General features: G+C 41.7%; 1 protein-coding gene across 1 annotated transcript in view; it reads left to right on the forward strand.

Annotated features, from left to right (window-relative positions):
- The first annotated feature begins 10,699 nt into the window (after positions 1-10,699).
- FAM3C (FAM3 metabolism regulating signaling molecule C) overlaps positions 10,700-26,331 on the forward strand; it is a 36,003-nt gene continuing 20,371 nt past the window's right edge. The window contains exons 1-2 of the mRNA XM_075274290.1: positions 10,700-10,762; positions 18,384-18,462. The gene's annotated coding sequence lies outside the window, so the exon portion shown is untranslated. The remainder of the gene's footprint in view (positions 10,763-18,383; positions 18,463-26,331) is intronic.

Raw genomic sequence — 26,331 nt, forward strand, 5'->3', positions numbered from 1 at the left:
CCCGCTTCCCAATATACTATAGGCCGCGGCAGGCGGTAGTGAATAGGCCCGGGCCAGGCCGCGATCCCACTACTGCTATTTTTATAATCAGGGGCATTTCAGACCCTCGAATATAATAATCGGAGCCCCAGGGGAGGTGAGAGAACATAATAAACAATGTTACTTACCTCTCCGGGGTCCGATGTCAATCTGACAATGTTGCGGACCAGGCCCCGCCCACAAGAAGTGGGTAGTAGATCTTTTAACTTGGTCATTTTATAAGTAGCTCGCATGATGAAAAACTGTGAACACCCCTGTTCTATAGTCTACAGAACTTGTATTCTGGTATTGTAGTAGTAGGCAACAACAATAGTTAACGGTGCAAATGCTGGTTTTCACTATGCATGTTTGCCAGTTTTTAATGTTTTCCCAGCTTCCTAGTACATTATATTAAATGAAAGAAGTACAATTTATGCTGCACAAAATAAGCCCTCATATGGCTCTGTGAATGGAAAAATAAAGAGTTACGGTTTTTGCAAAGTAGCATGTAAAAAAAGGAAAATCCGTTATCCATTCTGTTCAGCTAGTGGCTCAGACGAGCAGATATTTATTTTGTTTTTGCTGAAGTTAAGGCTGTATTTTGTTTTGTTTATGTTATGCCTGAAGTCAAGGTTTATTTATTTTCCTGTTTTGTTTTTTTTTTCTAAATAAACCAGTTTGCATGTTTTGTGTCCCTGTCTTGACTGTTTGGGCACGCGTCACTGCTTCTACCGAGCTAACTTCCCCTCTGTATATATATATATATATATATATATATATATATATATATATATATATATATATTATGACACATGCATATAAGTGAGCAAAATAAATTAATATCTGTTTTCATTGAACATTTCTAATGGTTTATATAGTGTATATTGTATGTGACATTTTAACAATAGTGTGAGCATAGTGTTCAATTTTCATACACACCCTTCATTGTATATTGAAACATCTCAAGTTACACTTTTGTGACTAGTCATGGAATGTAAAGTATACAGTGTCAGAATGCTTTTTTTCTTTATTGCACATAAATGCAAAGATATTTTGTTACATTTGTTCTGACAGCTTACACAAAAATCCACGTATAAAAAAGTATTTATTTTCTTTTAAAATGTCTCATGGTTTTGCAAGATCCTGTACAGTAACCAAGATCAAATAGTTTCAAAAGAAGAAGATGAATCATAAAATGATGTAATAAAACATGGAATATGATTGAAGTAATATAACATTAGAAAGTTGTAACATTTAATAGTAATAGCGAAGTAAGAATAGTACAGAGATTGATGTCGCATAACTAAATACAGTGATGTCACAGTTAAAACTCTTTAACAGATAAACTAATAAAAATTCACCAGAATTGTTGCATAATTTGTGGCAAAAAAACTGGCATACGTTAGATACATTCTAACAGTTACTGCGCATTAGCCAATAGGTGGGTAGGGCTTGTTAAAAGAGGTGGAGCTTAATATGCAAAACTGTGCACCAGACAATTTGCCAAAGTTTTGGACAGTGAGACAAATTCTAGAAAATGCACCAAAATTTTGCACCACCATTATTATTTTATTAGAAACTAAGACAACTAATACATGGTATAAAGATAGACTAGACAGTCTAAAAGTACTGCAGATGTTGAAGCAGCATTAGACACTCTAGAAAATCTGGTGCAGTTTAGAACTGTCTACTTAAACTTCGCACTGTCTAAACGTTAGATAGTATTAAGTTTATCTGAGCCTCTATGTCTTTTTTTTTTTTTTTTTTATACATTAACACATACAGGGTTACATAACCCTTGGCTGAATTTATGTAAACGCTGGACAACGTCTATTTGTGCCTTCATATCAGCTCAATTTAAAAATTGTGGAACGGGAGTTGTTTATGCATCAATAAAATGTTGAAATAGACTTCTTGTTGCTGCCACAAAGTATGATGATACTGGCTGGTGATCAGGGTTGGCTCGTGGTGGTATTTTCAAGGTGGAGTCACTTATGCATGCTCTAAATACAACAGATTGATCATTTAGAGGGTCCAGGAAATGAAAGTATTCCTTTCTGATCCCATCATTGCTATGTTTTTTTTTTTATCACACTTATCAATTATATCATATATTTATCAATCTTTGCAGTTTTGTTTTTTAAGTTCTGCAATTTTTGACCTGGGCAGTTAAAGTATTGGGTACAATAAATATTTCTCAATAAAAGGAAATGTAAAGTAAAGGTGAATTTCCAGCACTCCAATGGATCCAATATAGATGAAGTTTAAAACATAACTTTTATTTGAAAAGAATCACAGCTTCGTATTAAAATCCATGTGCAGAGATGTACAGAGGTAAAGCCTACGCATTTCAGGGCTAAAGGTACCCCTTAGTCATGGCTCAAAGGATGCAGCAGGCTGCTGTACTTATATATGGTTTAAAAACAATGTTAAAAGAGGCCCCTCCCATCTGCATTACCACAGAGATCATAATCAAAGCTTAATTAAGCACCATATGGGGAAGACAGAGGAAACATTCAAGATATATCTTGAGCAACAACAATGAATGAGGACAAAATACAATAACACTATTATAAAATCACATATTCAGGTCCGTAGGTATAATTACAAATAAAAGATACATTGTTTCCTTGATCTCTTTGCAAGTGGGTTCTTCACATTCAGAGGTCATAAGCCTTTTTGTTATGGAGAATCTCTCTGCTGATGTTATTTTGGGGTTCCCCTGGCTGAAGCTCCATAACCCTATTTTGGATTGGGGTAAAAAGGAGTTGGTAAAGTGGGGAGATCAGTGCTCATCCCACTCTATTGCTTTACATTCTGTAGATTGTGTCAGTGAGGAGAAGGTCTCAGCTACCAAAAGTTGGGAGCGCCCCTCCGGTATTAAAACCTGGTGGTATCAGAAACACCGGATGAATAAAAAATGTTTGCCTGGTTCTCAAGTGTCTGTGGTTCAAGCAGAACCAAAATACAAGGCAGGGAAAACTCAGAATCCCTCTAGAGCTGGTGAGGGTCCGGTGGCCCCTCATAAAAGGGGGGGTACTGTAACATCTCTGCCTGTTCGGGCCCCTGCGCCACCCTCTGCTCGTGTGCTGCGGCGCAGTTTGATAATCTGCGTAAAGTTTTTAGTTGCACTGTGTGAACACGGCTCTAGTCCTTAATTGGATTTGCACCACACCCATCTTCTGCCTAGGTTGCCTCTGTCCATTTAGTGGTTAATCTGGCCTTGACCTTTGATTGACAGCCTGCCTTCCTGTGAACTCCATGGGCGGGTTCTTCCTCCCTATTTAGCCTTGGTTCCCATTCACACCAGTGCTTGTTATTGCCGTGCGCATACCTGCTCTTACTGTACCTGTTGCTTATACTATTATACCTGACCTTTGGCTTTTCTCATTGACTATTCTCTTTACTCCGATTTGGCACTGCATCGCTCTCTTGTTACCGAACCCTGGCTAGCTGACCTCCCTTTGTTGTTGTTCGTCTTGTCTGCGTTTTGTGTTTCACGTATTCAGGGAGGGTTTGTCCTCGTGGTTGTCGCCTATTACCTAGGATAGGGCCTGGCAATAGGAAGGGAAAGAGGGGGGCTTCAGCTTAGGGCTCACTGTCTCTTGTGCCCCTCCCAGGGTTTAACCGTTCTGGGAATTGCTGTCTTAGCAATTCCATTACAATAAGAAAGTTAAAATAATTTTTAAATAAAATAATTTAAAAAATAAGTAAAATAATACGCCAATAAAATGCTGTTATTAAATGTTATAGCTACACCCCTAACAACACCAAACAAAATAAAAATTACCATAACGGAGAGGAAAAACTATTTTGTAAAGTTTTTCAGTAGCACTTTGTGTTATTAAATAAAATTTTAAAAAAAGAAAAGTGAAAACCAGACACAATTTCCCTCCTATTTTGTTTATATTTTCCTGGATATAAAAAAAAATTAAAACACATTCGAAAATAAAAACAACATAAAATTAAAGACCTATATGTCCCCCCAAAAAGATGTAAAAATTAGTTGAATGAGATATGAGAAAAATGTTACAGCCCTCTAAACTACACATACAAAATAAACCTAAAATGTGTCTGGACCACAAATTGTCCCGGTACTGAAGTGGTTAAAGATGGCCGATTGCACTTTCGAGGCATGCGCAGTTCAGATTTCCCTGACTAAAGATGGCCATTTGTAGACTTTTGTGCAAATGCATGACTCATCCCCGGCTATCTTCTCGGTGGTGACAGAACAACAAGTAAGAGAACCAATATATGTATAGTATGTATAGAGGACGGTGCATCCTGTTTGGAACAATAAGATTTCATTTAATGATAATACTCTCTATATATGGTTCCCTTGGGTTTTAACTGCTGTATGTAGACATATATAGTTCCATTTAAGTATTGAGTGAGTGGACGGATAGTAAAATAGTCCGATATTCCGATGTTATCCGGAAATCAGATATAATATACTCCCTATTTATTACTAGTATTCTGGCCCTAATAAAGAAATATATATATTTCACTCATACAATACTAATATGTGTATGTATATACTCCGTGCACCTATTACAATGAATCCAACACAAGAGTAACATAGATTCCAGTGGTACTCTAAGTGAATTTCTCTCCTTATTCATACCTGATTTTGAAGTATCTATTACTTTTGGGGCTGTTTGTTTTTTTCTGCTTTTAAAAGGAAATGCAGTTTAACCCAATCATGCATACATCATACTAGAGATGAGCGAGTAGTATTCAATCGAATACCTCCCCCTGCATAGTTATTGGTGTATTCGGTCGAATACCACGCGGTAAACGAAGTAAAAATTTGATTACCCTCCCACCTTCCCTGGCGCTTTTTTTTACACCAATAACTATGCAGGGGAGGTATTCGATCGAATATTACTTGCTCATCTCTACATTATACATATTAAAATCATAAAATAAATAATAACCTTTAGAAATAGATGTATAATTCAAGTGTTCTATAAAAATTTCAAATAGTCAAGTAATTAAGTGCTGTTTTATCCTGAAATAAAATAATGAGGAAGAAACAGTGGAAAATTAATCTTGAAATATCAAACATTATATATATTGATCCAAAAAGCCATCAGGTTTCAAGTCATAGGAGTACATATTCTGCACAGTGAAAGATAAAAACAGTAAAAGCTATTGATAATAAATATAAATTGCCAGATTGAGAAGAAATAATGATTCCAAAAATCAGAAAAGTTAAGTATAACGTATGGTAGACAATTCAATACAAAAAATGTGTTAGACATTTAATAGGTGCAAAAAAGATTTGCATTTGCATAACCAGTTGAAAGCAGCGATCGCTAATCGACGGGGAATCCTATACTGGATTCCCCGTTAGTGAGTGATCTGTGCGACTGCACACGTGCCAGCAGAAGGGGCTCTGTGTGCCATCTCTGGCATGCGTACCATAGGTTCGCCATCACAGACCTAGCCTAAGCAAGGTAAACAAGAAACGCTGAAATGTCTCTTAAGTCAGTTCCCCATTACTTACAAAAAGGAAAAAGATGAAAGTCATTTGCACAGCACATAAAAAGTTTGTTCACATCTGCTTCAAAAGTTGTGTTATGAGCCCTCATCACAGATTTTGTTAACCTCATGGATGAAAAATTCCTGCATGAATTCCTTTAAAACATTTTAAAATAGTTTTTCTTCTCCTTTAGGGTAATTTTTATTTTTTATGGTGTCGTTGGGAGAGGGGGCTATAATATTTAATAAGGGCATTTTAATGGCATGTTATTTTATTTACTTTTTTAACTTTTCTATTAATTTTCTTTTTTACATTGTGTCCCCATAAGGGGACCTTTGGGGACATCTGATCACTTTTTTTTTAGGTCCTAGGCAGTAGGCCTACACCCAGGTGAGTAACTAACAAATACTGAGCCCCATAGGAAACTTTTGATTCTCCCCTCCGAACATATACACACATTATAATGGCCCATAGTGGCCTCCAGACAGTAAAGTATACCATTGTGGCCCCTTCACACAGTATAATGTCCCACAGTGGCTCCTCCATACAGTATAATGTACCATAGTGGTCCCTCACATAGTATAATTACACATAGTGGCCCCTTCACACAGTATAATGTCTCATAGTGGTCCTCCACACAGTATAATGTCACATAATGGTCCCTCACATAGTATGATTTCACATAGTAGTCCCTGCACACAATAAAATGTTCTATAGCGGCCCCTTCACACAGTATATTGTCTCAAAGTGGCACCTGCACACATTATAATGTATCGTATACTTGCTGGCCGTGGATGGAGAAATAAAGCTGGCCAGGGTCACTTTAAACCTGAAATACCTGTGTGGGACTAAAGTTCTTGGTATGCCAAACATCTTACGCTGGACATGGCGATCCTTTGAGCTGATTAACCCCCACATTGTCACACTGTTCATACACAGACTCCTTGGTGACTTGCTCATACAGCTTTATGTGTGCTACCTTTTTATATGTAAGATGGCTTGAATATTATAAAAACAATTTACATGAACAAGAATCTTTTTATTTATTTGCTTGAATATTTAGCGCCAATACGTTCCACAGAGGTTTATAAATATTGTGGTCACTCACTGTTCCAAGTAAGGTTCACAATCTAAATGTCTTTAGAATGTGTGTGTGTGTGGGGGGGGGGGGGGGGGGGGGGGACCAAAGGAAATCCATGCAAATACAAGGATAACATTCAAACTCTCTAAAGGTAATGTATCCCCAGAAAATGATTTACTGTGTATATCATGTTTTTATGACATATTTTTTAGGAATTGTTGGTGATGTTTTTAATTTCCCATGTTATTATCTATATTTAAAATATTATATTTTTTAAAAAAAATCTTGAAATTCCAACTCTTGTCACTAAGCCTAATATAACCACCTGTGATTTCCTATTTCTTGGAGATGGCCCATAGGCCATAGACACAATGGTCTGGAGCTGACCAGTGGCATAACTTCCGGGGTAGCAGTGGTAGCGACTGCCACAGGGCCCGAGACATTAGGGAGCTCAGTGGGCCCTTCATATTTTGTTTTTTAATAGGCCATAACCTGCTGGAGTAACCCCAGTAGGTAACGGGCCCTACTTACAGATCCCTGATCCTGCTAACGGCTACCTGCACTTCCCCTTCTGTGGAGGAGGCTGTGATCAAGAGCGAGGATCGGTAAGTGAGGCTGCGGGACCGCATACCCTACAAACACTGCTGTCATTATATTCTGGGTCTTTTCAGACCCCTTGAGTATAATGATCAGAGACCCTGGGGAGGTGAACATAAAAACCACTGTTATTTACTTCTTCTGCGCTCTGGCAGGCTTCGGGCCTGTATGGTGACGTCCCATGGGCCAGTCCTGCATAATGACGCAGGCAGGCGTGCCTCACGTGACGTCTGTACCAACATTGAAGTTGGCCGAAATCAGTGGGGAGTGCACTGGAGCCCAGTAGAGGTAAGTGTTTTTTCTGTTTTTATCCTCTCCTGAGTCTACGTCCATTATACTCTGGGGCCAGTCTGAGGCATAATACTGTGTGCAGGGGCCACTATGGGGCATAATACTATGTGCAGGAATGCGGTGTGTGTGTATGCGGGGTCCCATGTCAAATGTTCACCTTGGGGCCCAGCCACTCCTAGTTAAGGCACTGAGGCAGACCCAACTAACCTCTATAGGAGAATTCTCCACATATGCTTTGTTTCTTGTGCAAATTAAAATTGATAAACTGTGAAATCACCTATTGTGATTGGCAGATTCTGTCTCTAATTAGAGTACCGGTAAGTGAGAGGGCTGCTGAAAAGAAATCTGTAGAAAACAGGTAGTAAAACTAAGGAACTTTTAGGGTTTTTAATTAAAAAAGAACAAACACAGATTCTTAAAAAATGATTAACATAAAACTTAATTTGACAAAATATGTTATTTTCTGGGGACACATTCAGCTTTGAACCTTTATATATGTTTACAAAACTACTTGGAGAGTGCTAGTAATTTTCCAAATTATAGTGGAGGGTTCATTTTCTCAGATAGATTACCATGTACCATAAAATGTTATTTTTCAACACACAGCTATACATACCAAACAGTACACCCAGTATGTATATCTGTACTACTGTAAGGTGTCGCCTGAATTTAGCAGTAAACCACGAGTACTACCCATGTAATAGCACCCTTTAGAACCACAACTATGCTCCAAGTAGTTTTGATTATCCATTGTCACATTCCAAGAGCCTTGATTTTATTTCATACAGTGTAGCTGTACGAGTCCTTCTTTTATGATCAAAAGTTAAAAAAATGTAATTCCACTACTTTTTTGTATTATACAGTATATGGTACTTATTATTATTCACCAGTTGCCATAAATTACATTTTATTTTAATTTTGGAGGTGAGCACAATTATGGGGAATCCAAATTATATAAACAATATATTGTTTAAAAACAGAAAAAAAACATCCAGCACCCGAAAAACAAAAAATGCAATAAAACTTAGCTTTTAATTCTTCATTATAAAAGATTCAATCCATCTTGTTTCAGGGGGAAACAACGGCCATAAACTGAAACAATGACATGCTTACGTGTTTGAGAACTACATGTTCCTTGGTCATGGTGCTGTTTACACACTCAGTACACAGCTGTGTAAGACACCTACAAGATGTAGTTTTTGTTTTTATCATTTTGGGGAAGTAAGACATTTTTATCAATTTGTATTCAATTCTTTTGGGGGAGTGAAATGGCAAAAATGGCATTTTGGTTATTTTGATTTTCATTAACTAATACGGTGTTCACTGTATGGGATAAAAAAAATAATAATTTCAGACACGGATATGTAATTTTTTTATATTTATTTTATAATAATAATGATACATTTTATTTATATAGCGCCAACATATTCCGCAGCGCTGTACAATTTGTAGGGTTCACATACAGACAGAAAGATACATTACAAAGAAAGTCATTTCACACAATGGGACTGAGGGCCCTGCTCGCAAGAGCTTACAATCTATGAGGTAGAGGGGGTGACACAAGAGGTAGCAGGGGCGGCATCGGAGGTAGCATTGCTTATACAGTGGTCAGACACTTTTGTAATAGAGGTTACTGTCATTACACAAACTTATTAAGGTCTCATATCATGTGGGGAAGTGTGGGAGCGGAGACAGAGGAGGGATACATTTTGGGGATTCTAATTATAGTACGGAAGGGTTTACGTTAGAAATTGTGATAGGCCTGTCTGAAAAGATGTGTCTTTAGTTTGCGTTTGAAACTGTAGAAGTTGGGAGTTAATCTCTTTGTCCGGGGTAGAGCATTCCAGAGAAGTGGTGCAGCTCAGGAGAAGTCTTGTATACGAGCGTGGGAGGTTCTGATAATAGAGGATGTAAGTGTTAGGTCATTGAGTGAACGGAGAACACGGGTTGGGCGGTAGACAGAGATGAGGGAGGAAATGTAGGGAGGTGCAGCATTATGGAGAGCCTTGTGGATGAGGGTGATAACTTTATATTTTATTCTATATTGAATAGGCAGCCAATGTAGCGACTGGCACAGACCCGAGGCATCGCTGTAGCGTCTAGACTGATAGATGAGCCTGGCCGCTGCATTCAGAATAGATTGTAGAGGGGAGAGTTTAGTGAGGGGAAGACCGATTAGTAAGGAGTTACAGTAGTCAAGGCGAGAATGAATCAGAGAGACAATAAGTGTCTTTAGTGTATCTCTGGTAAGGAAAGGGCGTATTCTGGAGATGTTTTTGAGGTGGAGGTGACATGAACGTGCGAGTGATTCAATATGAGGGGTGAAGGAAAGGTCTGCGTCAAACATAACCCCTAAGCAGCGGGCCTGCTGCCTAGGAGTTATAGTAAGGCCTGAGACTGCAATGGATATATCAGGGACAGATCTATTAGATGGTAGAAACAGTAGTAGTTCAGTCTTGGAGAGATTTAGTTTCAGATAGCGCGAGGACATAATATTAGAGACAGCAGAGAGACAGTCACTGGTGTTCTGTATTAGTGCAGGGGTGATGTCATGGGAAGATGTGTATAATTGGATGTCATCAGCATAAAGATGGTACCTGAAGCCAAATCTGTGAGGAGGCCATAATATAACGTGAGGAGGCCATAAAAGTGGGCAATATACTGTGTGTGGGTCAGTTAAGTGAGATTTTATTGACCTGCAAATAGGTTGCCATTTCTTATAAATAGGGGGCATGCCGTAATATTTTTTTTTAATAAGTGGGGGCCCCTAAGTGACAAACTCACCCCTGGACCTATGTAAGAACATCACTCCCATTACCTCAGTCTACCCCTAACATACAGTCCTATGTAAGAACATCACTCCCATTACCTCAGTCTATCCCTAACATACAGTCCTATGTAAGAACATCAGTTTCATTACTTCAGTCTATCCCTAACATACAGTCCTATGTAAGAACATGAGTCTCCATATGGCCACTCTCCAACGTACAGTCCTATGTAAGAACATCACTCCCCTCCTTGAAGATGGAGTCACACGTGACCACATCACTCCCCTCTAACAAACTCCCTTTCTTCAGCTTCACTAAATACGCAGTCCCAAATTACAACCACCCAAACACGAGCGCTGTCCCTTCAGCCCCAATACAGAGTCCCCCACACCGCGGACACTTCCTGTTATGGGCTCAGTACTGTCATGGAGAGGCCCGGCCCCTTCCCGTTACATCACGCCTAGCAGAAGGATTCCATCCTAGACAGACCCGCGTCGGACTCCGAGCACCATGGAGCTTGCGGTAAGTTCCGTTTGATAACAATGATAGTATGGCAGAGCCCGGTGTGGCGGCGCCGGTTCGGTGTGTGCACTGCGCGGGGCTCGGGTGTTGCTTGTTCCGGCGGCAGAGGGCACAGCAGTGACGGCTCCCCGGCCGGGCAGTCCCGGTAACAGATGCTTCACCGGAGCTTTCTGGCAGCTGTTTATTCCTTCAGACTGAAGTGAAGGCGCTCCATCTGCCTGCAGCAGCCTGTGAGGACTCTGCCTGCTCGGGCTCTGGATGGACTCACTAGTTTGTGTGACACAAGCCTTAGTCTGGCTACTCTGATGTCTGTGACAGGAGATCCTATCCAGTCTTCATAGGACATGCTCCAGTAGATTTTTTTCTTTTTCTTTTTTTTTAGTACATTTTTCTAGCCAGAATCCATATTACCCCCTCAAAAAAAAAAAACCTCTGCTGCTGGTTCCTATTGAGAAATAAGGACCCAAATTCCTTCCATAAAAGGTCTAAAAGCAACATTTCCTTTCTTGTCACGGTTTCAGTAACAAAGCTGGGCTTACGAAGACTTTCATTACTTCACCAAATCCACCTCGTTCCATCATTTAATAGCAGCTGCTCTGGCGATTCCTTCACAGTTGCAAGAATTTCTCTAGCCCCCACCATTCCAGAGTAATCAATGCTGTTAGTTGTGGTGTCTGATATGCTGTTTAGGCTCTGTACTGTCAGGAGGGAGGTGTCAGGCAGGGGGTGATTCTGACAATGGCTGCTTCTAATTCGAGCTCGCCCCCTTACCTTCCAACACCCTTCTGCTATTACAGATCTTAAAGGGTTAGCTAGCTTCCAAAACTTATCTCCAGATACATCCACAGCAGTGCTGAATATTCACTGTCCCCTTGCGCACCCTTTCCTTGCCTTTATTTTACTTACTTTTCCTTGTATCACTGTTATTTACATGACTCTGTGAACAAACTACACGTCCCATGATTCATTTGCCTGCTCTCACTCTGTGGACGCCCTTCTCTGCTCCTCCCTGCAATGAAATCACAGATTATAAAGCAATCCCACATCTGAGGTCATGTGCTGCTGTGATGTTTGCAGGCACCCCCTCACCCCCGCCAGTGAGTATTTAGCACTGCTGTGAATGTATGTGCAGATCATTTTTGGAAGCTGGATAACTCCTTTAAATACCACATTGGGCACCAAACCTGACTGCACTTATTGCTCAGGAAAGTTGAGGGCCAGAGAAAGAACTACAACTGTATTGGAGTCAGTGGAGTAAGGCTATTAACAGATACTAAGAACTTGAATTGGCGGAGGTGGTGGAAGGTCCTCTTTAAACTTGGCTGATGGATACATGTAGATTAAGCCCCCTAACTCGCTGTGAGCTACAATAGTACATAGTGGATGAGAGAAGGTCACACTGTAGAATTTTGTGGTGAAATCTGAGGCAAAAATTCCATTTCCATCAGACTCTTTATTTCTACTAGCTAAAAAAAAAAAAAAACAGTTGAAGGGATTCAGGCACTTCATATTTGATCATGGAAGTGAATGGGTGTAGGAAATCTTTGTCACCAGCAGGAAGATTTCCGCTGCAGATTTTGAATGACGTGTCCCGTGCAAATTTTGCTGTGTAAACATACTTTTAGGCTCAAGCCCCACGTTGCGGAAAAGCTGCTTTTTCTTTTCGTTGCTGATTTTGCTGCAGGTTTTTGAGCCAAGATCATGAGTGGAGTGAACAGAAGGGAGAAGTAGAAGAGCTTCCTATATATTTCCCATCCCCTTTGTAGCCACTACTGGGGGTATGGCATGAAAATCCGCAGCAAAAAAGCTGCTTTTCAGCAATGTGGGTCTTGGCCTTACACAGATTAAAGCACGAAGTGCAAAGAGACCTGTGTTATGGGATCTAAACCTGCGGCATGTGAGTTACTGTTGTAGGTTTCACCTCTGCTTTTAACCTGTGTAATGCAGAGCTGCCAGAGGCCTGCAGAGAGTTTTGCAGGTAAGCAAAGCTAACCGACTTTTGGGTGATTTTTGCTACAACAACATGAAAATGAAGATGATGCAGAATTGCTCTGTGGGAAATTGTGCAACATGTTCATTCTGTGTGGCCCTGGCTATAGGCTGAATTCAGCTGAATAGGACAGTCACAAACATTTCTGCAACAAATCTGCTATTATTGCATATATTCTTATACTTATTTCTAGATTTAGATTTTCACTGTCGGTAGGAGTGTTTGTGTTTTTGTTTTTTTTATGTTATGTAATAGTTTTATATTATATCCATCTAGGCTAGCTATAAAAAATTTTTTATCCATCTAGTCTAGCTATGAATTTTTTTTTTGTTCAGGGATTCTAAGCAGGAATCTGCTTTCTGTATAGGTATAATAGGGGCAGAAAGTCTGCAGAAGAAAACTGCATTGAAAAAAAGCAATGTGTTTGCGCAGTATTTTTTATTTTTTTTTGCTGCGCTTCACTATGTGGGGCCTTAGCCTAAAGGGGTATTTCCATTAGGATATACCACAGCATTCTTACTGATGGGGTTTTATCATCTGTGACTTCCTCCCTTACTGTATTCTCCAGGCCACCTAATGTGGACGGAACTGCAGTGCAACCTTATCTATGTCAATGTCAGGTGGCTGCAACACTGTGCAGGATAACATGGAGAAGGAAATATACTGTGCAGACACTGGCTTCTCATTCCTTTTCCAGCTACTCTTTGCTTTGGTTCAAAATATCTGGAGAACCATTTTAACCTTCTTATTTTATCTTATACAACGTAAAGTCAAGGACCATTTTGAAGGATGTTCATGTGTCGTGTGTGTGTGTGTGTGTGTGAGAAGAAACATTGGGAATAGCCTACATTATGGTGTTGCCCTAACCCTAGTTTCTCAAGCATATGGCCATCTTGTACCGAGCCACAATGGGACACTGGTGCAGATTTATCATGCCTTGGTTTCCAGTTCTCTGGCATGAAAAGTCGCTGCTTTGCAGAATAATTAGAATTTTTTTTTTATATTCTGCGTTGCCATTTTATCTTTTACACCAGTTTACTAGTGTAAATGATGCCTGAAATCTTCTCCAACTATTAGTTAGATTTCAGTCTGGGCACATAGCCCTACCGGAGAGTGTGTCTTGTTATAAATGAGGTTGCCCCTTCCCCCTCCTTCCCACATACACAACAGTGATATGAAGACCAGAGTTCATTAGATCAGTTTTCATAAGTCACTGTATATTAAGAGTACAATGCAGCTTGCACACAGGGCGCATACAGGCTCTGTGCCAGTGTGCATGTACTACAAGGTAACTGTGCCAGCCAGGGAACCGCTAGGTATACAGTATCATCTTTGTTTTGCTCTCTGTATACAGGAGGCAGAGGACTGTAACGTTCAACAATGACTGACATGCTTGAATTCAGACTGGACAGAAATGCTGTGACGGCGGAGGCTTCGCCAGATTCCAGAGTCACACCTATGTATTTTTAACCCCTTTACTCCCATTAGAGCCCGTCAGGCATGTTGATCTGTCTCCTTCATGTTGTGAGAGAACACTAGTTATACTTGTTTTTCATTGACAGCTGATAAGGAAGTAAATGGGAACCCTATTTATGTTCATATGAAAATAGGAGTTGTAGATATTACTTGTCATTGACCTTGCTAAAGCCCTGTACCATCTTTTCTAAGAAAATAGTGTGGTAGGATCTTATGGTTTGCAGCCATGTCGTCTGTTGGGGTATCAAGGGACCCTGAGATCTGTTGTCGGGTTTCTAATCGGGTAATCCATACAAGCTTGGAGAAGTCACATGCACATGTGTTGTGTGTATAATGAATTCTGTTTATTGATCAGTCAGGCATCTTTATATGAAAATAATGGCTTTATGCCAGCTTACACATCATCCACTACATCATATAAAGCATGCATTACAATTGGTTAAAAACTGAATGGACATTCTGCATGACTTGGCACATGAACATTGCGTGCACTTCCAGCGTCCGCCATATTAGCATATTCTGCTAAGATATCTCATATGGCCTTGGAAATCTCATAAAACACTTTTAATGAGGTCTGTTATCACGATACATCTGCAGTTCTCTGGCAGAGAGCCCACACATTACAAGATTGATATGCACAAGCTAAATTTATATTAAACATAGAAACATGTGGAAATGCACTAGCCACCCGATGTGGCCTTCATGGTAACAAGCAGCATCAAAGGACACTGTGGCCACACAACCAGAAACATGGCTGTTGGGAAAACAAGATGGCGGCAAACAAAATGGAGTCAAATGATGCAAGATGGCAACTTAACTCTAACACGTCTCATACATATTAACTTAGATGTGCTGATCTGAGGTTTTCATATGATGTTGGAGAGTTCTGTTAGGCCCGATTTACATCTGCGTTTGGGTCATTACGTTCCCCTCGCCGCATGAAAAATGAGGAAAAAAAAGTCCTGCATGCAACACGTTTCTCTCCACATTTTTTGTGCGGAAAGCACACTAACCCCATTGTAGTCTATGGGATCAGCGGGTTTCCTTAGGTAACCACTAGAGATGAGCGAATAGTATTCGAAACTGTAGTTTCGAATACCTCGCTCCATAGGAATGAATGGAAGTGGCCAACGCACGACTGGCGCTTAACCCCTTGGTGTTCGGCCGCTTCCATTCATTCCTACGGGAGCGAGGTATTCGAAACTAGAGTTTCGAATACCATTCGCTCATCTCTAGAAACCACTCTTTTATATGGATAGGTTTCCGTTCAAGGGGGGGTCTCCAAGTGAACTCCCCTAATGGAAACCTGAACGCAGATGTAAACTGGGCCTTTGTTAAAACATGGACTGCTTGTGAAATGGTAATATTAGGGAGAGTTCACACGGAGTAACGTGCCGCGTGATGTGGCACGTATACGCCGTGTGATACTTTGCGGGCCGTATACGCACCCATTGATTTCAGTGGGAGCCGGGATCGTATACGCGGCGCTATTTTGCGGCCGCAAAATCACGGCCGCAAAATAGCGCCGCATATACGATCCCGGCTCTCATTGAAATCAATGGGAGCGTATATGGCCCACAAAGTCTCACACGGCGTATACGTGCCACATCATGCGGCACGTTACTCCGTGTGAACTCTCCCTTATGGTGTAAGCGATGCCTTGTTGGAACTTGCCCATTCTATTATTTGTCTGTGCCCATACATTATACACTTTCCATGTGCCTACTTAGCAGATAACGAAACTGCACTCGTGTTCCTGTTCCTCAGTGTGCCGTTTCCTATAAAGAAGCTGTTTCCATTATTTAATAAACATGTAGGGCACAGGATTTAAAGTGTAACTAAACTTTTGGACAACTTTTGATTTTCTGTCAGTTTTTTTTGTCTGTAACAAATTTTGTAATGTACTTTATGAACACATTGATATGAAAGAGGAGAATCTCATCCACATTTCAGTGGTTGGGATACTACTGCTGACTATAAATATCCCAAGCCTAAATGTATTTTCAACCAGTGATATATCTGGAAATCATACAGGTAGAAATGCATCGTTCATATGACACCAAAAGCAAGTTTCTACCTCTTATAATGCCTGAGTTATAGCTGTGTGAAGTGACTCTGCCCTCACCTCATTTTCTCTTCACTTCACACAAGCCCCGTATTTCCATATTAAGAAAATGAGAAGCATGGAACATCTCTCAATAGAGAAGGAAAAAATGCTATAATTTGTGTCATATATACCGTAATATTATATTATATATATAATTCTGCCAGAAAACCAAAAGTTTAGTTGCTCTTTAAGAATTTTTGCAATGTACTATATTATTGAATTCTCCTTTCTTTTGCTACAGAATGGGCTTACAATCCCTTTCCCTGGCATGCAGTGACACGCTGTTGCTAGGGATAATCAGTAAACAGTGATCATAGATGCCAAGTCCGGCTTCTATACTGGCTAGAGGCGTGCCTGCTCCACAGCTTGCCATTGCCCTTTGTCCTTGGAAACTTGGTGTTTGAGACCTTCACTAAATAGTCGAGTAGGAAGGAGGGGAACAGAGGAGACGCTGAGCAGTCCAGAAGACATAGGCAGACAGTTCACTTATGTTTTTTTTATTTCTAACACCTGGTGTGCTACACCTTCCAGTGCATCAGGTTTCTGAGCACAGACAGCAGAGACCAGCTGAGTAGAAGTCGTTCCTCTAGTTAGTATAGTTGTACTCTTTGTCTCCCAATTTCTGCGTACGGATTGTTCCTGACAACAGCTTGTTGCTGTGTGTTTAGGGATGGAGAGTCTACGTCCATTTTTAGCAGAAGAAGGCAGAATTAGATAAGGTACTGTAGTAAATTGCAGACATTCCTAAAATCACTGCGACAAGGCATACTTTTTGCTTTTTTTTCCTCCACTGTCTTTTGAGAGCCATAACGTTTATTTTTCCAATTACGTACCTATATGACAGCTTGATTTTGCCAGGACAGGTTGTATTATTAAATAAAACCATGTAGAAAACATATGACAGGGTAATAAAAAACAATAAACAATTCTTTAATTTTTTTGGATTAGTTTTGGTTTTACAACGCTCACCGTATGGATCAAATGACATAATAATTTTATTCAGTGGGTAATGTGCTGGTTTGTTTGTTTAATTGTTTTATTTCTAACATGATAAAGTTGTGTGTAAGGCCGCATGCACACAACAACAATTTTATCTGTAATTGCATCCCATACTCTTAGCTGCATGGGATGTCTGGAGCGCATTTAAGAGCCGCTAATTATGGAGCATTTGCAGCTCGGCCCATTCAATAGGATGAGTGGGTCAGTGAAAGCCATGGATGACACCCGGATACCAATCTGGGTGTCATCTGTGCCATTGTTGGTGACCCACATACTAGACACAATTGTGTGCATGAAGCCTTTGGGGAAAATTATAATATTTGATCTGTTTTATTTATTTATTTTTTAATATGTTGCACACTTCATTGGACTTCAATGTACAATTCATCATAGTTTACTTAATATAAAAAGGACAAACTTAATTAACCCCTTCCCAATGCAGGCATTTTTGTTTCATATGAGGGCTTAGTGTTTGTTGGACAAAATACTTTGTAATGGTTCCATTTAATATTCCATACAATGTACTGGGAAGCTGAAAAAAAAAAATTCAGGATGGGGCAGAACTGGAGAAAAACTGCGCTCGTGCGACCTTTTTATGGACTTAGTTTTTATAGGGTTCACTGTGCAGCCAAAATGACATGTCACCTGCAATTTTCTTCCAGTTGCCATATTCTGTGAACCGGGCATTGTTTTAGGCATGAGAGTGTGTGTGTGTGTATATATATATATATATATATATATATATATATATATATATATATATATATATAATGTATACAGTATGTGTGTGTGTGTGTGTATATATATATATATATATATATATATATATATATACACACCTGCATATCTGACTCTCTTTAATATGACAGGTTCACTTCAACCATTTCATAAGAAGGTAGGGAAATATGACATTTCTTAGGGTAAGGGCGGAAGTGGTTTTCGGTAACAACGCTGATAATTATATGGCAGATGTATTCAGTACATAACATGCAAGACCATGATTTACTAACTATTTTTTGTAATGGATTTATTTTCTTTTTCCCCCACAGCATGTAAAGTGACAAGTCACAATATCTTACCCGGTGGGATTTTATGGTGTCTCGGTTTTGAATTTATTAGCATAACCAGGTAAGGACGTTTTGCATAAATTTATAGTCTACATATAATGTTTACTAACTTGACTTTCTAATATTGACTTAGTTACTTCATGCCATGTCTTTTATAATTCATCCTCTATCGGTTATTCTCTGTGTAGAATCAAGAAGATTGCCACTTGATGTCAGTCAATACTGCTGGCAGTATAGTAGACACAGAATAATAAAAAATATAGAAAGATTATTACATTGTTTCACTGATATAAGTGAGTCTCTTTTGTAACAGATTTCCCCCCCCCCCCCATCAAAATGAGCCAAAATTCTGCTTTTACCATAGAATCCAGAGGAATGTCTGAAGAAGGCATCCATTGCCATCTCATATCATGCCAAAATGTGACAATTTAACACCAGTTGTGACTTCAGATCACAAGGAAAGTGGTGTCAGGGACAAGTGCAAGTTAGAGAGATGAATGAATGTGAAATGGATGTTGCATAATACTGGCATAGATTCTGTGGGTAAAAGGTTCAAGCCAGAATAGGAGTGCAGGATCTTTCTATGATCACACATGACAGCTATTGAGGACGGTAAATTGAAAGAACTTCTGTGGCCATCAGGCTTTGCATTGCAATGGTTGAAATCTGCAGGTAAAGCCAACAACGGTAAATGACAAGCCGTGCTAGGCCTCCATGTCGCTATAAAACGTGACACTGACTAATTAACTGCTGCTCCTTGTTATGGGCCATGCAATAACCTGTATAGCCTAGAGCCATGATGTCAAACCTATGGCACTGGTACCAGAGATGGCACTGTGGGCACTCATCTGTGGAACAGATAATAATGTGTAGCAAATTGTACTGTGTGGGGGCCACTTTGCAGCAGGTTGTATTGTGTGGAGGCCACTGTGGAGCAGTATATACTGTGTGGGGGGCACTGTGGAACAGATTGTACTGCTTGGGCCACTGTGGAGTAGATTGTACTTTGTGGGGGCCACTGTGGAGCAGATAGGACTGTGTGGGGGCTACTGTGGAGCAGATTGTACTTTGTGGGGGCCATTGTGGAACAGATAGGACTGTGTGGGGGCCACTGTGGAGCAGATAGGACTGTGTGGGGGTCACTGTAGAGCAGATTGGAGTGGGAGCCCTTTACTTTTTATATCACACAGTATCTGTTTTATAGCAGACGTGATATTATTACAGGTCATAATAAGTTTGCACTGTCACTATAAAACAGATCTGTGTGATGTAAATAGCAAACATTAATTGTCCAAAATTATACCAAATCCAGTACAAATTTGCTTGTATAATTCAGAGCTTAGTAAAGCCCCATTCACACGACCATAGTTTGTGGGTCCGATCCGCACAGTATTAAGGTTAAATTGCTGTGCTGGCACTTTGTGAAAATTTACTGGGTTTTGGGTGGCAATTTGGGCACTTGGTCTCCGAAAGGTTCGCCTTCTCTAATCTGGAGTCTAGTAACTAGGAGCAGCCAATAGTAAGTGAGTGTGAAATCATTGACATCCCAGCCTGGAGTGTGGCGAAAAAAGCATTGTGTAGTAAAACCTGTTAAAGAAAAGTGTTCGTAGACTAAGTTCACATCAGCTTCATTTTTATCTGTTACTCTTGAGTCATCATAGGCTCGAAACAGCAGATTGTAAAACTAATATACGGAGCACATGCTGTTTACATTCGTCATCATTGAGTATTAGACAGTAGAGATGAGCGAACAGTGTTCTATCGAACTCATGTTCGATCGGATATTAGGCTGTTCGGCATGTTCGAATCGAATCGAACACCGCGTGGTAAAGTGCGCCATTACTCGATTCCCCTCCCACCTTCCCTGGCGCCTTTTTTGCTCCAATAACAGCGCAGGGTAGGTGGGACAGGAACTACGACACCGGTGACGTTGAAAAAAGTAGGCAAAACCCATTGGCTGCCGAAAACATGTGACCTCTAATTTAAAAGAACAGCGACGCCCAGCTTCGCGTCATTCTGAGCTTGCAATTCACAGAGGACGGAGGTTTCCGTCCAGCTAGCTAGGGCTTAGATTCTGGGTAGGCAGGGACAGGCTAGGATAGGAAGGAGAAGACAACCAACAGCTCTTGTAAGAGCTAAATTCCAGGGAGAAGCTTGTCAGTGTAACGTGGCACTGACGGGCTCAATCGCCGCAACCCAGCTTTCCCAGGATCCTGAATGGAATACACTGTCAGTGTATTCCCGTATACCCGATATATACCCCGATACCCGTTCCAACGGTGTGCCCCCCCACCTTCACCCCAGAAATACCCTGCAAGTCCCCTAGCAATAGAATTGGGGCTATATACACCCACAATTTTTACTACTGGTATACAGTGCCATTGTCTGACTGGGAATTCAAAGAATATATTGGGAATACAAATACCCTCATTTCTTGCTACTGCCATATAGTGCCAGTTTCTGACTGGTAATTCAAAGAATATATTGGGGTTACGTGCACCCACAATTTTTACTACTGGTATACAGTGCCATTGTCTGACTGGGAATTCAAAGAATATATTGGGAATACAAATACCCTCATTTCTTGCTACTGCCATATAGTGCCAGTGTCTGACTGGGAATTCAAAGAATATATTGGGGTTACGTGCACCCACAATTTTTACTACTGGTATACAGTGCCATTGTCTGACTGGGAATTCAAAGAGTATATTGGGAATACAAATACCCTCATTTCTTGCTACTGCCATATAGTGCCAGTTTCTGACTGGGAATTCAAAGAATATATTGGGGTTACGTGCACCCACAATTTTTACTACTGGTATACAGTGCCATTGTCTGACTGGGAATTCAAAGAATATATTGGGGTTATAAATACCCTCATTTCTTGCTACTGCCATATAGTGCCAGTTTCTGACTGGTAATTCAAAGAATATATTGGGGTTACGTGCACCCACAATTTTTACTACTGGTATACAGTGCCATTGTCTGACTGGGAATTCAAAGAGTATATTGGGAATACAAATACCCTCATTTCTTGCTACTGCCATATAGTGCCAGTTTCTGACTGGGAATTCAAAGAATATATTGGGGTTACGTGCACCCACAATTTTTACTACTGGTATACAGTGCCATTGTCTGACTGGGAATTCAAAGAGTATATTGGGAATACAAATACCCTCATTTCTTGCTACTGCCATATAGTGCCAGTTTCTGACTGGGAATTCAAAGAATATATTGGGGTTACGTGCACCCACAATTTTTACTACTGGTATACAGTGCCATTGTCTGACTGGGAATTCAAAGTGTATATTGGGAATACAAATACCCTCATTTCTTGCTACTGCCATATAGTGCCAGTTTCTGACTGGGAATTCAAAGAATATATTGGGGTTACGTGCACCCACAATTTTTACTACTGGTATACAGTGCCATTGTCTGACTGGGAATTCAAAGAGTATATTGGGAATACAAATACCCTCATTTCTTGCTACTGCCATATAGTGCCAGTTTCTGACTGGTAATTCAAAGAATATATTGGGGTTACGTGCACCCACAATTTTTACTACTGGTATACAGTGCCATTGTCTGACTGGGAATTCAAAGAGTATATTGGGAATACAAATACCCTCATTTCTTGCTACTGCCATATAGTGCCAGTTTCTGACTGGGAATTCAAAGAATATATTGGGGTTACGTGCACCCACAATTTTTACTACTGGTATACAGTGCCATTGTCTGACTGGGAATTCAAAGAGTATATTGGGAATACAAATACCCTCATTTCTTGCTACTGCCATATAGTGCCAGTTTCTGACTGGGAATTCAAAGAATATATTGGGGTTACGTGCACCCACAATTTTTACTACTGGTATACAGTGCCATTGTCTGACTGGGAATTCAAAGAATATATTGGGGTTATAAATACCCTCATTTCTTGCTACTGCCATATAGTGCCAGTTTCTGACTGGTAATTCAAAGAATATATTGGGGTTACGTGCACCCACAATTTTTACTACTGGTATACAGTGCCATTGTCTGACTGGGAATTCAAAGAGTATATTGGGAATACAAATACCCTCATTTCTTGCTACTGCCATATAGTGCCAGTTTCTGACTGGGAATTCAAAGAATATATTGGGGTTACGTGCACCCACAATTTTTACTACTGGTATACAGTGCCATTGTCTGACTGGGAATTCAAAGAGTATATTGGGAATACAAATACCCTCATTTCTTGCTACTGCCATATAGTGCCAGTTTCTGACTGGGAATTCAAAGAATATATTGGGGTTACGTGCACCCACAATTTTTACTACTGGTATACAGTGCCATTGTCTGACTGGGAATTCAAAGAGTATATTGGGAATACAAATACCCTCATTTCTTGCTACTGCCATATAGTGCCAGTTTCTGACTGGGAATTCAAAGAATATATTGGGGTTACGTGCACCCACAATTTTTACTACTGGTATACAGTGCCATTGTCTGACTGGGAATTCAAAGAATATATTGGGGTTATAAATACCCTCATTTCTTGCTACTGCCATATAGTGCCAGTTTCTGACTGGTAATTCAAAGAATATATTGGGGTTACGTGCACCCACAATTTTTACTACTGGTATACAGTGCCATTGTCTGACTGGGAATTCAAAGAGTATATTGGGAATACAAATACCCTCATTTCTTGCTACTGCCATATAGTGCCAGTTTCTGACTGGGAATTCAAAGAATATATTGGGGTTACGTGCACCCACAATTTTTACTACTGGTATACAGTGCCATTGTCTGACTGGGAATTCAAAGAGTATATTGGGAATACAAATACCCTCATTTCTTGCTACTGCCATATAGTGCCAGTTTCTGACTGGGAATTCAAAGAATATATTGGGGTTACGTGCACCCACAATTTTTACTACTGGTATACAGTGCCATTGTCTGACTGGGAATTCAAAGAGTATATTGGGAATACAAATACCCTCATTTCTTGCTACTGCCATATAGTGCCAGTTTCTGACTGGGAATTCAAAGAATATATTGGGGTTACGTGCACCCACAATTTTTACTACTGGTATACAGTGCCATTGTCTGACTGGGAATTCAAAGAGTATATTGGGAATACAAATACCCTCATTTCTTGCTACTGCCATATAGTGCCAGTTTCTGACTGGGAATTCAAAGAATATATTGGGGTTACGTGCACCCACAATTTTTACTACTGGTATACAGTGCCATTGTCTGACTGGGAATTCAAAGAGTATATTGGGAATACAAATACCCTCATTTCTTGCTACTGCCATATAGTGCCAGTTTCTGACTGGGAATTCAAAGAATATATTGGGGTTACGTGCACCCACAATTTTTACTACTGGTATACAGTGCCAATTTCTAACTAGGAATTCAAAATGCGCAAGGCTCCCGGAAAGGGACGTGGACGAGGCCGTGGGCGAGGTCGGGGGAATGGTTCTGGGGAGCAAGGTAGCAGTGAAGCCACAGGGCGTCCCGTGCCTACTCCTGTGGGGCAGCAAGCATTGCGCCACTCCACAGTGCCAGGGTTGCTTGCCACATTAACTAAACTGCAGGGTACAAACCTTAGTAGGCCCGAGAACCAGGAACAGGTCTTGCAATGGCTGTCAGAGAACGCTTACAGCACATTGTCCAGCAGCCAGTCAGACTCTGCCTCCTCTCCTCCTATTACCCAACAGTCTTGTCTTCCTTCCTCCCAAAATTCCGAAGCTTTACAGAACAATAACCCAAACTGTCCCTGCTCCCCAGAGCTGTTCTCCGCTCCTTTCATTGTCCCTCAACCTGCCTCTCCACGTCACGATTCCACGAACCTAACAGAGGAGCATCTGTGTCCAGATGCTCAAACACTAGAGTCTCCTCCATCTCCGTTCGATTTGGTGGTGGATGACCAGCAACCCACCCTCATCGACGATGATGTGACGCAGTTGCCGTCAGGGCATCCAGTTGACCGGCGCATTGTGCGGGAGGAGGAGATGAGACAGGAGTTGGAAGAGGAAGTGGTGGATGATGAGGACACTGACCCGACCTGGACAGGGGGGATGTCAAGCGGGGAAAGTAGTGTGGATGTTGAGGCAGGTGCAGCACCAAAAAGGGTAGCTAGAGGCAGAGGCAGAGGTCAGCAGCTTAGGCGAAGCCAGGCCACACCCGGAATCTCCCAAGATGTTCCAGTTCGTACCCAGCCCCGAAAAACTCCCACCTCGAGGGCACGTTTCTCGAAGGTGTGGAGTTTTTTCAAGGAATGCGCCGAGGACAGATATAGTGTTGTCTGCACAATTTGCCTCTCGAAATTGATTAGGGGCTCTGAGAAGAGCAACCTGTCCACCACTTCAATGCGCCGTCATTTGGAATCCAAGCACTGGAATCAGTGGCAGGCAGCAACGGCAGGACAAAGGCCGCCTGCCGTTCACGCCACTGCCACTGCCTCTGCCTCTGCCACTGCCACTGCTGACTGTGCTGGCGATGCACTCCAGAGGACGAGCCAGGACACCACTTCATCTGCCTCCGCCACTTTGTTGACTTCTACCTCATCCTCCCCTGGTCCTGTCTTATCTCCTTCTCCTGCACCATCAAAGGCACCATCAGGCGTTTCTTTACAACAACCCACCATCTCTCAGACATTGGAGCGGCGGCAGAAATACACTGCTAACCACCCACACGCGCAAGCCTTGAACGCCAACATCGCTAAACTGCTGGCCCAGGAGATGTTGGCGTTCCGGCTTGTTGAAACTCCCGCCTTCCTGGACCTGATGGCAACTGCGGCACCTCGCTATGCCGTCCCTAGCCGTCACTACTTCTCCCGGTGTGCCGTCCCCGCCTTGCACCAGCACGTGTCACTCAACATCAGGCGGGCCCTTAGTTCCGCGCTTTGCACAAAGGTCCACTTGACCACCGACGCGTGGACAAGTGCATGCGGACAGGGACGCTACATTTCACTGACGGCACACTGGGTGAATGTAGTTGAGGCTGGGACTGCTTCCCAAACTGGCCCGGTGTACCTCGTCTCCCCGCCTAACATTCCTGGCAGGGACACGAGAAGAACACCCCCCTCCTCCTCCTCCGCCACCGCCTCCTCCTCCGCCACCGCCTCCTCCTCCGCTGTTAGATTGACCCCAGCTACGAGTTGGAAACGTTGCAGCACTGGCGTTGGTAGACGTCAGCAGGCTGTGCTGAAGCTGATCAGCTTGGGGGACAGACAGCACACTGCCTCCGAGGTGAGGGATGCCCTCCTCGATGAGACGGCAATATGGTTTGAGCCGCTGCACCTGGGCCCAGGCATGGTCGTTTGTGATAACGGCCGGAACCTGGTAGCAGCTCTGGAGCTTGCCGGACTCCAACATGTTCCATGCCTGGCCCACGTCTTCAACCTAGTGGTGCAACGTTTCCTAAAGAGCTACCCCAATGTTCCAGAGCTACTGGTGAAAGTGCGGCGCATGTGCGCCCACTTTCGCAAGTCGACAGTAGCCGCTGCTAGCTTAAAATCTCTCCAGCAACGCCTGCATGTGCCACAACACCGGCTTTTGTGCGACGTCCCCACACGCTGGAACTCAACGTTTCAGATGTTGAATAGAGTGGTTGAGCAGCAGAGACCTTTGATGGAATACCAGCTACAAAACCCTAGGGTGCCACAAAGTCAGCTGCCTCAGTTTCACATCCATGAGTGGCCATGGATGAGAGACCTTTGTGACATCCTACGGGTCTTTGAGGAGTCCACAAGGAGGGTGAGCTCTGAGGATGCGATGGTGAGCCTTACAATCCCGCTCTTGTGTGTTCTGAGAGAATCCCTGATTGACATCAGGGATAACTCAGATCACACAGAGGAGTTAGGGATAGCATCCGATCCGTCACAGCTGGAGAGTAGGTCCACACATCTGTCCGCTTCACTGCGTTTAATGGAGGAGGAGGAGGA

This window comes from Leptodactylus fuscus, chromosome 5, assembly GCF_031893055.1.
Source record: "Leptodactylus fuscus isolate aLepFus1 chromosome 5, aLepFus1.hap2, whole genome shotgun sequence".
Classification (NCBI taxonomy): Eukaryota; Metazoa; Chordata; class Amphibia; order Anura; family Leptodactylidae; genus Leptodactylus; species Leptodactylus fuscus.